The 13132-nt window shown below is 44.0% G+C and overlaps 1 protein-coding gene across 3 annotated transcripts in view; it reads right to left on the bottom strand.

Moving 5' to 3' along the window:
- OSBPL10 (oxysterol binding protein like 10) overlaps positions 1-13132 on the bottom strand; it is a 362776-nt gene that overhangs the window by 266158 nt on the left and 83486 nt on the right. The window lies entirely within an intron of this gene.

Genomic DNA, 13132 nt, shown 5'->3' with positions numbered 1-13132 from the left:
CGGCCGGAGTCCAGGAGCAGAGCCGCTTCTAGCACTCTGCCTGGGACTCCTGCTCTGCTCCTGACATACTGTCCATATATGGGCAGTGATGTCAGGGGCTTCCCCAGAGCAGGTGTCTCGTAGCAGAGAGTGACTATAGTCTCTGCTCTGGGACTCCTTCTCTGGGGAAGCTTCTGACATCCCTGCCCTTATATGGACAGTGAAGTCAGGGGCTCTGTCTATAAACTGAATCCCCAGCCAGGGCACCGGCAACGCTTTGGCCGAGGATTCCGGCACTCCAGGAGGAGTGAATGGCAGAGCAGGAAGCGGATAGCTTCCTGCTCTGCCATAGTATTCAATTAAATTGGTGTCCTAAGAACGCAGATACAATTGAATGTAGCAGTTGCCGGGACAAGTCATGGGACAGTAATTTGCTGTGACTGTCTCTGTAAATTCGGGACAGTCCCGGCAAATTCGGAACTGTTGGCAAGCATGCACAGAATAGTATTTTAAAGGGGTTTTCCCATTTAAGATACTATCACCCTAGTGGCACTCCTACACTGCACGCTGCCAGCGCCTTTGCTGTGTGTGATAGTTCTAGCGGTCTCCTGATTTTCCGCTAGAGTCGCCACTCTGCAGAGTGTGACCCTTGTGGCTGCCTCGCCTGGAGAATTTAAAGTCGGTTCCTCGGTCATGCAACTTGCATGACCAAGACAAAAGGTATGTTCACAATGCCCTCCACCTCCCCTATACCGCTCTGTCTGCAGTTTTGAGGCCTCAAAACTACTGCCAGATTGACATTTATTGCATACGGATAGGATATACTATAAGATGTATGAACAGTGACAGTCCAACCACTATGACTCATCTCGACCACCACCGATTGCTGAAACAAAAGAACTGCTACTTTTAACAGCATTTAAGCGGCTGAACCCTCTCATACATAATCTATTAGTCATAAATGTTTGAGGTGGGAAATCTAATAACTACTTTTATGGTGTGGTTGTCAAGTATTATAAGGTTTTATAACAAGATACGGTACTAAGCGCACACTCGTTACCGTTGCCTCCGTTCATAAATTTACCAGAAATCTATAATTCACTCAAATGTCACAGATGAAGTCTTTGCCCGGGATTTACTAAGACTGGCGTTTCATACGCTAGTCTTAGGCTATGTTCACACTGAGTTTTTTGCAGGCGTAATTTCTGCCTCAAAATTCCGTTTGGAAGTTTGAGGCAGATTCTCCTCTCCCTGCACGCCGATTTCCGCTGCGTTTTTCGCCCGCGGCCTTTGAGCGCCGCGGGCATAAAACACTGCGAAATACGCTTTCTCTGACTCCCATTGATGTCAATGGGAGGTCAGAGGCGTAAACGCCCGAAGATAGGGCATGTCCCTTCTTTCTCCCGCGAGACTGTTTCACCGATCGCAGGAAAAAGACGCCTCTTTCCGCGTCAAAAAAACGCAGTGTGAACATAGCCTATAGAGGATTTGTCAGCTCTCCTGATGTGTCTCATTAGTAAATATTTATATTTGCCATAAAATTGCAACAAAAGGAGTATTTGTTCTAAGAACTTTGCATTGTGCCAGGTCTGTTATTTCTCTTTGAAATGTATGAATAAATTGACAACTGCATTTACCATCCCCCTCGTCAATGAGGCATATCCCTACACACTTGGACGCTGTCCAATCAGTACTGTCAAACTATGTAGAGCCACACCCAATTGACAAAGGTAATGGTAATCAATTTGTTCATCATTTCCAGAAGGAATAACAGAGGAACGCAGACCTATAAAATAAGATACTCCAGAAATGTTAATTAATCGGTACTAAAACAGACATGTCCGGAGAGATGACAGATCCTCTTCAATGCCTTAAGTTCTCTTCAGTGGCATAACTACCACTGTAGCAGTTGCTACAGGGCCTGCAGCATGGGGGCCCGTGCCGACCACCGACACGCCCCCCATGCCCGGTGTCGCCGCTTGCAGTCATTATGGCTGCTATGGCGGTAGCGACACCACTAAGTTGCCTGTGCTGCCCAGCCCCTAACATTTAAGGGCCGGCAGCACGGGCCCCTCATGACCGGTGGTGTCACTAGCTCCAGAGGGGCTGTATGTGGTGCAATCTACAGGGTCTTTGTGTGGCAGAAACTACAGGGGGCGCGGTGTGGCACTATATACAGGGGGAGCTGTATGGCAATATCTACAGGGGGAGGTGGGGGCGCTAGCTAAAAGTGGGGTGTGACACTGTCTACCGTGGGGCTGTATAGTACTGTCTACAGGGGGGCTGTATGGCACAATCTACAGGGTTCACCATCTATAAGGGGGGCTGCGTGTGGCCCCTAGGGGGGCCCCAGTCAAAAGTTTTCTAGACTTTCCCAGTCTTTCCTATGCCCCTGGTTCTCTTACATATTACACTAGTAGGACACACGTTTAAAGAAGGGCAATTCATTTCTTTTGAGGATTTACATTCCACGTATGGAATAAATAATAAGTTTGGATATAGGTATTATCAATTATGGCACGCTTGCACTAAAACGCTTGCACTAAAACCGAGGACAACAATTTCTTAAAATTAATGCAACCAATTCTTCACTTTAAAGTACATATTAAAATAATTATAAGTTTACATTCACGTAACACTTTTTATACCAGTCAAAGGTGTGGACTAGGGATCTAGGCCCAATAAGTCAGGAGAAATGGGAAAATATTTATAAGAATGGGAAGGAGATGTCAGTTAGAGCAAATCATCAAATGGGTCGGTTTAACCCCTTCACGACTCTCATACGGCTATATACATTCTAACTGCCGATGCCCCATGCAGTTAGCACGTGTATATACGTTTGCAGCGTGCATCGGGGTTTAATGAGTGCAGAAGCTGCTTCAGTGTGAGAAGCTCTGCACTAATCTATGTGTCGGCTCACTTTACAAGTGCCAACACCTCTTTGAATTAGTTTCATAAATTAAACATGTTTTTCTTTTATGAAACTAAATTTACAAGTGCAGCTCTGCTCACAATGAAGCAGTCTGTACTTATCTCCCTCTCGGTGTGTCGACCCCTCCCCCCACCTGCCCAGAGAGAACGGAGACAGCCGTTTGTGACGGATCCGTGTGGCCGTTTTAACGGCCGTGTGCCCTCCGTGTGCCGAGCATGGTACTGTCCAGGGTGCTGAAAGAGTTAATGGGCTGCACTGATCGGCGGTAACTCTTTCAGCACCCTGGACATTACCATGCTCGGAAAACACAATTTTAATGTAATAAAAAAAAATAAAAAATATTTCATACTTACTTTCCTCCTGTCCGGCCTCCAGCAATGACGTTTCATCCATGTCGCCGCTGCAGCCAATCACAGGCTGTAGTGGCGGTCACGCACGTCAGGATCACGTCAGAAGGCCGGCCTCCAGGGATGATGCTTCATTGCACGTGACCGCCTCTGCAGCCAATCACAGGCTGCGGGGTCATACAGGAAGGTCGGACTGGAGGAAGAAGAGGAACTCGTCACCAAGACAACGACCGGGTACGTATGAACTGATTTTTATTTTATTTTTAATCAGCACCTCTTTTCTCTATCAGTGATTGATAGAGACAAATGGCTGCCAATTAGTGTAATATTTCGGTTATGTTTTTCTGCCCACCCGGCCGTTGCTAGGCAACGGCGCCGTCACACACGGACAGCACACGGATGCCTTCCGTGTGCCTTCAGTTTTTTTGACGGCCCCATTGACTTTCTTGGGCCTCACGGTCACGGAATCTCGGTCCAAAGTAGGACATGCTCTACTTTGGATCGGAACGGAGCAACGGGACCATCAAAAAAAACTGAAGTGTGCATGGCCCCATTGAAATGAATGGGTCAGTGTGCTAGCCGTCAGAAAAACGGCTAGCACCCTGAAGGAAAAAACTGAAGTGGGCATGGGGCCTTAGTCTTCTCTCTCCTGGATCCCTTCGGCCGCGAAAAAGAAATGCAGGTCACTTCTTGGGACGTTTTTGGAGCCGTTTTTTATAAATGTTATTGAAACCAGCTCCAAAAACGGCAGTAAAAAATGTGGGTGGCTAAAAAAACATCTGAAAATCCGGAGCTGTTTTCCCTTGAAAACAGCTCTGTATTTTTAGCCGTTTTTGAGTTTGTGTGTGAACATACCCTAACCATTACAGAGCTGCAACAGTGTGTGTGTGTATATATATATATATATATATATATATATACACATATACACACACACACACATATATATATACAAACACACACACACACACACACACACACACACACACACACACACACATAAATAACAGATAAATATATAAAAAAAAATTACAAGTGTTTTATTTTTTCACATTTTTAATGGTCTGCTCATAATAAAAATTTAAACATGGAATCAATTGAACTAATCTAGAAAATTAAAGCCTGATAAATCTTGTAAAAAAAAAACTAAGCAAAAATAGTTAGGATATTCAAAGTGGTTGCAAAGATATTATCGTTTAAAGAAGTGCATATCAGAAATGTAACATTTGACCAGGACACAGGGGTATCAATGACAGGGTTAATATTATGCATCGTCTGTATTAGGCTGGGTTCACACGATCATGTCACGTCCGTAATGGACGGAACGTATTTCGGACAACTGTCCCGTACTGTAATCATGTTTTCAGTACGGGACAGTAGTGCCACGGAGAGGCAGGGACTCCTAGCATCATACATAACTATGATGCTAGGAGCCCGGCTCCCTGCAGTGTCTTCAGTCCGGGACTTGCGGCCGAAATATGTTCCGTCCATTACGGACGTAACATGGTCGTGTGAACCCAGCCTTATACTCCATCCTTACTTCATAAAATGGGCTTAATTGAGGATGCAAAATGCCATAGATATCAATACCCTGTGGCTGAGATTTCGCATAGGACATGGGAATGCCCGATTATTGACTCATACTGGTCTTTGATATTTAATAACCCCTTAAGGACATGGCCAATTTGAGTTTTTTCATTTTTTTTCCTCCCCACCTTCCAAAAGCCATAACTTTTTTATTTCTTCGTCGACAAGCTGTAGTTTTCACCGATACCATTTTGGGTTACATGTGAGTTTTTGACCACTTTTTAAAAAAAAAATTTGGAGCGCTACGGTGACCAAAAAACATGCAATTTGCATGATATAGATTATCTAGATAGATAGATAGATAGATAGATAGATATATCCTTTTTTTTTTTTTACAGAGTTCACCGAGCAGGTTAAACAACGCTATATTGTGATAGTTTGGACTTTTACGGACGCGGCAATACCAGTTATGTTAACTTTTATTATTATTTTTAACATTGCTTTAGGTCCAGTTCACACAGAGTTTTTTTGACGTGGAAAACGCGTCGGAAAACGCATCAAAAAACGTCCGAAAATGCCTCCCATTGATCTCAATGGAAGGCGTTAGCGTTTTTTTCCTGCGAGCTGAAAAAAAACACTCGCGGGAAAAAGCAACATGCCCTATCTTCTGGCGTTTACGTCTCTGACCTCCCATTGACATCAATGGGAGGTAGAGATAGCGTATATCGCTGCATTTTTGCCCGTGGTATTTTTTGGTATATATATATATATATGAAAAAAACTTTAGTTAATTGTTTTGGACTTTTTTTATTAGCCCTAGGGGACTTGAATCGTTGTATCGCTTCCATGATATACTGCAATACTAATACTGCTAATGTATTGCAGTATATCGTGATTCTGATATTCCCCTTCGAAGCCCTCCTGGAGGCAGGGCTTCAAAGGAGTACAAAGATGGCAGACCGGTTGCTTCGACAACCATTTTCACCAGCCGATCGTGTCGTGGGGGGTGGTGCGATGGCGTGTTTGAGGGGGCGCCCCCTCTGATTCTAACAATTTAAATGCCGCCGTCGAGATTGACTGCAGCATTTAAGGTGTTATATGAGCAGAATCAAGGTGATCTTTGATTCCGCCTGTTGCAGTGAGGTGTCGGCTGAGTAGCTCAGCCCGTTTCATACTTCACCTTAGCGACTGTCACGTACTAGTAAGGGGTTAAACAAGTGGCAATCAAGATTGATCGTGAGATTCCTAAAACAGCACAGTTAGCACTGCTGAATTGCACCGACGAATTGTCAATGGCGGAGTTTTCACAAACCCAACGGTTTTTGAGAGTTTTACTGCTCGCTAAATTAGTAATTGCAAGGAAATGGATGGCAGATTGTCCCCCTGTATGGAGGAGTTTTGTTTTTAAAAATAAAATGTATAAAAAAAAATGAGAAAAAACAATTAATTGGATAAATGGGAGGAGCTTTGAGGACTTTAGAACAGATATGAAGAGGAATGGTTGGTTTTTTTTTGGATCTGGAGTTTGGGTCGGGTATGATTGTACAGGTTGTTATTTTGCATCGTATTCCTTGGTGTCTAATGTAATAATTTGTCGAATTAAAAACAAAATAAATAAATAAATAATGGTCTAGTTTGTTTCTATTTGTTTTTTATTACTATTCAAAACATTGCAGGTGAAAATCATAAATATACGTAATATTTCACTTAGGCCTTATTCACACGAACGTGTGCGTTTTGTGCGCGCAAAATGCTGCGTTTTTTGCGTGCGCAAAACGCACACGTTCTTGTGAATAAGGCCTAAGTGAAATATTAAGTGTGCGTTTTGCGCGCAAAAAACGCAGCATTTTGCGCGCGTTGCAGTTACGTGTGTCAGCAGTGAATAGTGTGTGGCTGCGTGATTTTCACGCATATGCCATCCTTAGGACACGCGGTTTTGAGGTTTAGAAAAAGAAATGAAGGAAGTGCTTTTATTTTTTCCTTCATTTCTTTATCTACTGTTGCGCGAATCACGCGCAACACACGGAAGTGCTTCCGTGTGCTGCGCGTGATTTTCACGCACCCATTGACTTCAATGGGTGCGTGATGCGTGAAGTATAGGACATGTCGTGGGTTTTACACAGCGGAAACACGCTGCGTGAAAATCATGGAATGTCTGAACGGCCCCATTGACTAACATAGATCTGTGCGACGCGCGTGATTTTCACGCGCGTATCACGGACGTTAAACACTTTCGTGTGAATAAGGCCTTATTCCCATATCACTCCAAATTGAATGCTTTTTAGGTCTCATTTTAGGCTACAAGTACACATCCCGTATTGTGGCTGCTTTTTGAACCAAACACAGGAGTGTATCCAAAAGAGGAGACTTATCCGTTTCTCCTTTATACTTGTTCTTTTTTTTGTATCCACTCTTTTATTTGGCGAAAAAAAAGCTGCCACAAAAAACTGCATGTCTGTTTGCAGTTAGAAAGGTCTGTAATATTGCGATCGTTCCTAAGAAAAACAAAACTGCTATATCGGCCTCTGTTTTATTTTTACTTTTTACAAACCATTAAAACATTTCAATTGTTCTTCAAAACAGCCCAAGAGCATCTAGATGTTCTCACACAAGGTCTTATTCAGCTGTATCTCTGGATATGGAATAATTGTAAAAATGGTCTTGACAAGACTCTTGCCTTTTCATTCTGGCACAATTGTTTATCATGAACATTACCTGGTCATGGTTAGTCGAACAAGCAAAGCAAATGTGCCTTCACAATATCGATTGTACCATCAGGAGAAAAAGTCAGGCAATCACGAAGGAGAGACCCGGTTGTAATGTTAATTCTGTATCTATGCAGGTAATCAAACACGTATTCAAGAAGAACAAAAAACAAAAACGTAGGGATGAAAGTCTAACAGACAGTCAATGGGATCATTTTATATGGTTACATTCCAGTGCTTCTGTGTACTGATTATACCAGAAATATCCACACAGAACAGCTACCACGCAGGCTCCCATAGGACAAGTCAACTTTGGTAGACTTGCCTTCAGAAATGTAAAAAGGGAATTAAAGTGCACCCCCCCCCCTTTTAAAAAAAAAACAAAAACCGATCCTGTCCCCCCTGCTGCATGCTGTGTAAATCTGAACAGAGTATGTACATGGCTCAGTTTTGAGCAATAATAGGGCTGCTCTGGAGGTGCATGATCTGTTTACATTACCTCTGTGTGCCTCAAGATTCATCCTTACTGACCTGTAAAAAAATAATCATGGCAGGCTCCATTGAACTCTGTAAGTATGAGGGTATTCTCTCTGTACACAAGGAGTCTGACAGACCCTGTATGGCAGTGAATGGAGTCAATATAGTCTTAGGCCCTATTCACATGACAGGGATTTCCGGCCGTGCGACGGACGTTTTTTGAACGGCCGTCACACGGCCTCAGTAGGAGCAATAGACTCCAAATGGGGCCATTCACACTACTGAATTTTTGACGGCCCGGTTAACTGGGCCGTCAAAAAACGGGACATACCCTATTTTGGGCCGTTCTTCCGGCCGCACGGCTCCCATAGAAGTATATGGGACCTAAGTCTATGGGATCACTTGGATGTGATCCGAGTGACGGTTGTGCTCTCTGCCGCTCGCTCTCTCTTTTCTCCTCACAGTGCGAAATGCACGTGAGATTTTTTTGCTCCCAGTAGGAGCAGAATCCTAATCCCCGGCCACAGCATTGCCAAAGCGGTGGCCGGGGATTTAGTTCCTGGAGAAGTCTGTGACTTCACTGTCCATATATGGACAGTGACGTCAGGGACTTCTCCTGTAGCGGTCCCCTACTCCTGAAGCGGAACCCCTGGCGCTGTGGCTGGTGATTCTGCTCCAGGAGAAGTCCCTGACTTCGCTGTCCATATATGGACAGTGACATAAGGGTCTTCTCCTGGAGCAGCGGAATCTCCGGCGCTGTGGCTGGTGATTCCGCACCAGGAGAAGTCCCTGACCACCGTCCAAATATGGACAGTGACGTCAGAGAGTTCTCCCCTTGGAGCGGTCCCCTACTCCTGAAGCGGAATCCCCGGCGCTGTGGCCGGGGATTCAAGTCCCTGACTTCACTGTCCATATATGGACAGTGAAGTCAGGGACTTCTCCTGGAGCGGTCCCCTACAGTGGCGCTATCTAAAGGGAGGGGGGTGCTACCTACGAAGGGCTATGTACAAGGGGGCTGTGTGGCACTACCTACAAGTGGGCTGTGTGGCACTACCTACAGGGGGGCTGTGTGGCACTACCTACAGGGGGGCTGTGTGGCACTACCTACAGGGGGCTGTGTGTGGCATTATGTACGGGGGCCAGTGTGTGGCATTATGTACGGGGGCCAGTGTGTGGCATTATGTACGGGAGCCAGTGTGCGGCATTATGTACGGGAGCCAGTGTGTGGCATTATCTACGGAGGCCAGTGTGTGGCATTATCTACGGAGGAAAGCCTGTGGCAAAAAAAATTACAATTGAAATTCATTCGTTTTTATAACGGACAGGGAAAACAACGGATGCAAAACTGGTCAAAATCAGCCGTTAAAAATGGAAACACGTCCCGGAGCGAGGCCTTAATCTGCATCCGATTGAACATTTACGGCATAAAATGGGAAATATAACTTCTATAAAAATTAGCTACAAGAGACATGGAAACTGCAACACTAACCAAGTACATGAAGATGTAATAACACCTGGATATGGTGTACATATGTTGAAAAAGATTCATAATGGCATTATACTGTATATGCATGCCATTGGCCACCTTTGGCAAACTGGGACAACAACCCACAATACTAGATACCAGTGACCAAAGGCAAGAAACCACTGCACAACTAAGGCTAAGTTCACAACGTGTACAGGGATTGCGATCGGTGAGACTGTTTCAAACAGTCCTGCAAAACATATGGCTAAATACCATATGCCTGTACAGTTGCATATATCTGCCATTGACAAAAAATTTATACCATGCACAGTTGTATTGCAAAATTGGCTGCAGTTTTCAATGCACTTTGGTCCCGGCAAACAATGCCCGAAAGGCACTCTTTGGCATATCTCGGTCTATAAAAATGTCTATTGTGTACGTCGGAAGATTCACCGAGCATATACGTCGACCATGCGCCGCATTCGAGATGTGAATTTAACCTCAATGACACAAAAACTTACTGGATACAACGGCCAAGCCGGTGCATCATTTGATTGGGCAACATAGCCTGAATGCTAAAAAATAAAAATAATATATAGAAACATCAGGTGCTCTGACATATTGGAAGGGAGAGTAAAGGAGAAACTACCAGGAAGGCTAAAGCTATTACTAGGACTAATTTACAACCAGAACACAAGACCATGGCCTAACGTCATTTGCTTGCCTCCTAAACATCGTAATGATATAGCGAGAGTAATAATATTAAGAACAGTAGCACAGTCTGTAGACATTCAGGCTGGATGTAGAAGCGATCTGGGATTTTATAATGCTATTCAAACTGCTGCAGGACGTCTTCATTCTCATTGAAATGCTCAAGTGCCTGCACCACTGCTTTCTGAATATTTAAGACAATTCATACAGATGAAATGAAATAGCTGTTGCAAATTCAGACAGGAAATGGCAGGAAATGTCTTTGTCAATCATTGTGCCTCAGATGAGATCTTCTAGTGTGAATATAGTGCTTCGATACGGAGCAGTAAATATATACAGTATGTGGCTGCTTATTATGGGAGCGGATTTCTTTCTGCTCTAAGCAACGGAATACATTTCAGCAATAGACATTCAAATATCTTCCTCGCATGAAAAACTATACAGCTGACAATTGTATTAGGAGCTAGAAATAGGGTCCGTGAATGACACTGAAAATGGGGTTTTGATTTTTATTCAAAAGACTGAATATAAGAAGAATGCGTTGAACCAGATGACACCTCACGCCTCTAGGAATTATCAGATCCCGAGAACTCTACTTTGATTATTATATTGATGGCTAAGAAACTTGTATGTATTTAAGGGGTGACTTGCTCCCTATTGAGGGATATGGTACACAACAATGAACAATGTTTTACATGGTGTACTTCACCGCCACAGAAAACGGTCAGAAACGCTTTGTAAATCTGTCTCACTGGAAAGCAACCCCCTTATAATGGACGCCAACAAAAACGCTGTAGATGTAAAAAAAGAACTGGCAGGGGAGCTGGATAAATATGCAATCTGGCGTAATTACATTAAGGCCCCATGCACACGGACGTATATTTGCGGCCGAAATTCACCCGCAAATCTGCAGGTGAATTGCGGCCCCATTCATTTCAATGGGCCCATGCACACGACCGTGGTTTCCACGGTCCGTGCATTTTCCAGGAGCCTGGACTGCAAAAATATAGGACTGGTCTTATTACGGCCGTATTTTGAGGTCCAGGCTCATAGAAATGAATGAACACGTCCATGTGCGCGGCCCGTGGGTGACACATCGTGGCAGTCTGCACCGCAAATCACAGTCGTGCACACCACTACAGGTCATGTGCATGAGGCTTAATACATTTTCTCTATGTACAATGATGCAGACCAAGGCTATGGCCACACTATTTTCAGTATATTCTTTGCTCTGCTATTGATCTAAACTGATTGAAGAACTGCTGTCAAATTGATATCAGTCTGCATATTTTACAACCCCTCTCCCACTGACCTCAATGATAAAATAGATCATGACAGATCTTGTTAAAAAAAATAAAAAAAACATGATCATGGCCGAACTGATGAAGGCTGAAGCAATTTGGCCTAAGTTTAAGTCCCACAGAAACGAATATAATCTGTGTTAAGGATCTGCCAGGCGCAGCTTCTGTATCCACGCCCATAGGTAATCAGTCTGCACCTGCTTCTATGTCTGTGAGACTGACTCCATCTTCCACCACTCAGGATGGCAGGCTTAGGAGTGGGAGAGCCTATCACAGCCTGGACAGACGGAGCTAGCTCCCGCCCTCTGTCTATTTATACCTGCCTTTCCTGTTCCTCCTTGCTTGTGATTCTTCTCTGTTGGTTTCCTGGCCCTGCTGCAGCTTCTTGAACTACTTGTCCCTGCTTCGTATTGACCCTGGCTTACTGACTACTCTTCTGCTCTGAGTTTGGTACCTCGTACACTCCTGGTTTGACTCGGCTTGTTCACTACTCTCCTGCTCTGCGTTTGGCACCTCGTACTCTCCTGGTTTGACACGGCTCGTTTACTACTCTTGTTGCTCACGGTGTTGCCGTGGGCAACTGCCCCGTTTCCCTTTGTTCTGTTTTTCCTTGTCTGGTTGTCTGTCGTGCACTTACTGAGTGTAGGGACCGTCGCCCAGTTGTACCCCGTCGCCTAGGGCGGGTCGTTGCAAGTAGGCAGGGACTGAGTGGCGGGTAGATTAGGGCTCACTTGTCTGTTTCCCTATCCCTGTCATTACAATCTGTTGGCGAGTTCACCAAGATCAATGCCTTATTTTAACCTAAAAGTGGATTTTCTAACCAACTGGAAAAGGTAGTTTTCATGATGCCAAAAAGGAATGTTATTATACTATTCAAAAACATATTGCACTATACCTCACTACACTTTACTCTACCCCAATATATTAGAGCATATCTGCGATGAGCATTCTGGGAAACCAATAAACTTGTAAAGGATGTAAATAAAAAAAACTAGGTTATATAAACCCTTACGCTCCTTCGACACTGTATCCTAAATTTAGCACCAAAGTATACATTTTGCCTGCCATACGGACAGCCATAAAATAAGTCTCTGTTGCCACCTGCGTTGTTAGTTACCGTTGTTGTGCTCTGTCACAAGAGCAGAATGACGAAAATAATGGCACTGACGGAGCCATCAAATGGCGGACAGCAGCGGGGCCTGACGGAACCGATTGACTTTAATGGGTTCTATCCCGTTTTTAGTACATTTTCCAAACAAAATAGCACTGCATGGTGCACCATTACGTCCGGGGTTTCTGACAAAACCTGTAACTGAACCTCTGACTCACATGTGAAGACCGCCTAACACTGTTTTAATATGTATCTCAAAAACATGATGTACATAATTTTTGAAAACTGTAGCTTTAGCTATACATTTAAGGTCTCATGTACACTACTGTATTCTAGCTCTATACAACCTCAAGAGTTGTACATGGCACCCATAGAAGTTGAGGACCAACTGTAATTCCATATGCTGTTGATTTCGTATGGAAGCATATCAGATTCGATCTGAAACATAGAAAAAATTTATTTGCATGCCTTATGCAAATAAAATGTAAATCACTGTATAATTTCTTTATTTCTCATTACTGACATAGTACCAACATATTTAACTTTGTTGCCTAGAGATTGTCACCATTCACAACAG

This window comes from Rhinoderma darwinii, chromosome 5 (assembly GCF_050947455.1).
Source record: "Rhinoderma darwinii isolate aRhiDar2 chromosome 5, aRhiDar2.hap1, whole genome shotgun sequence".
Classification (NCBI taxonomy): Eukaryota; Metazoa; Chordata; class Amphibia; order Anura; family Rhinodermatidae; genus Rhinoderma; species Rhinoderma darwinii.
Note: the sequence above shows the minus strand (reverse complement) of the source record. Positions and strands in the feature narration are given on the sequence as shown.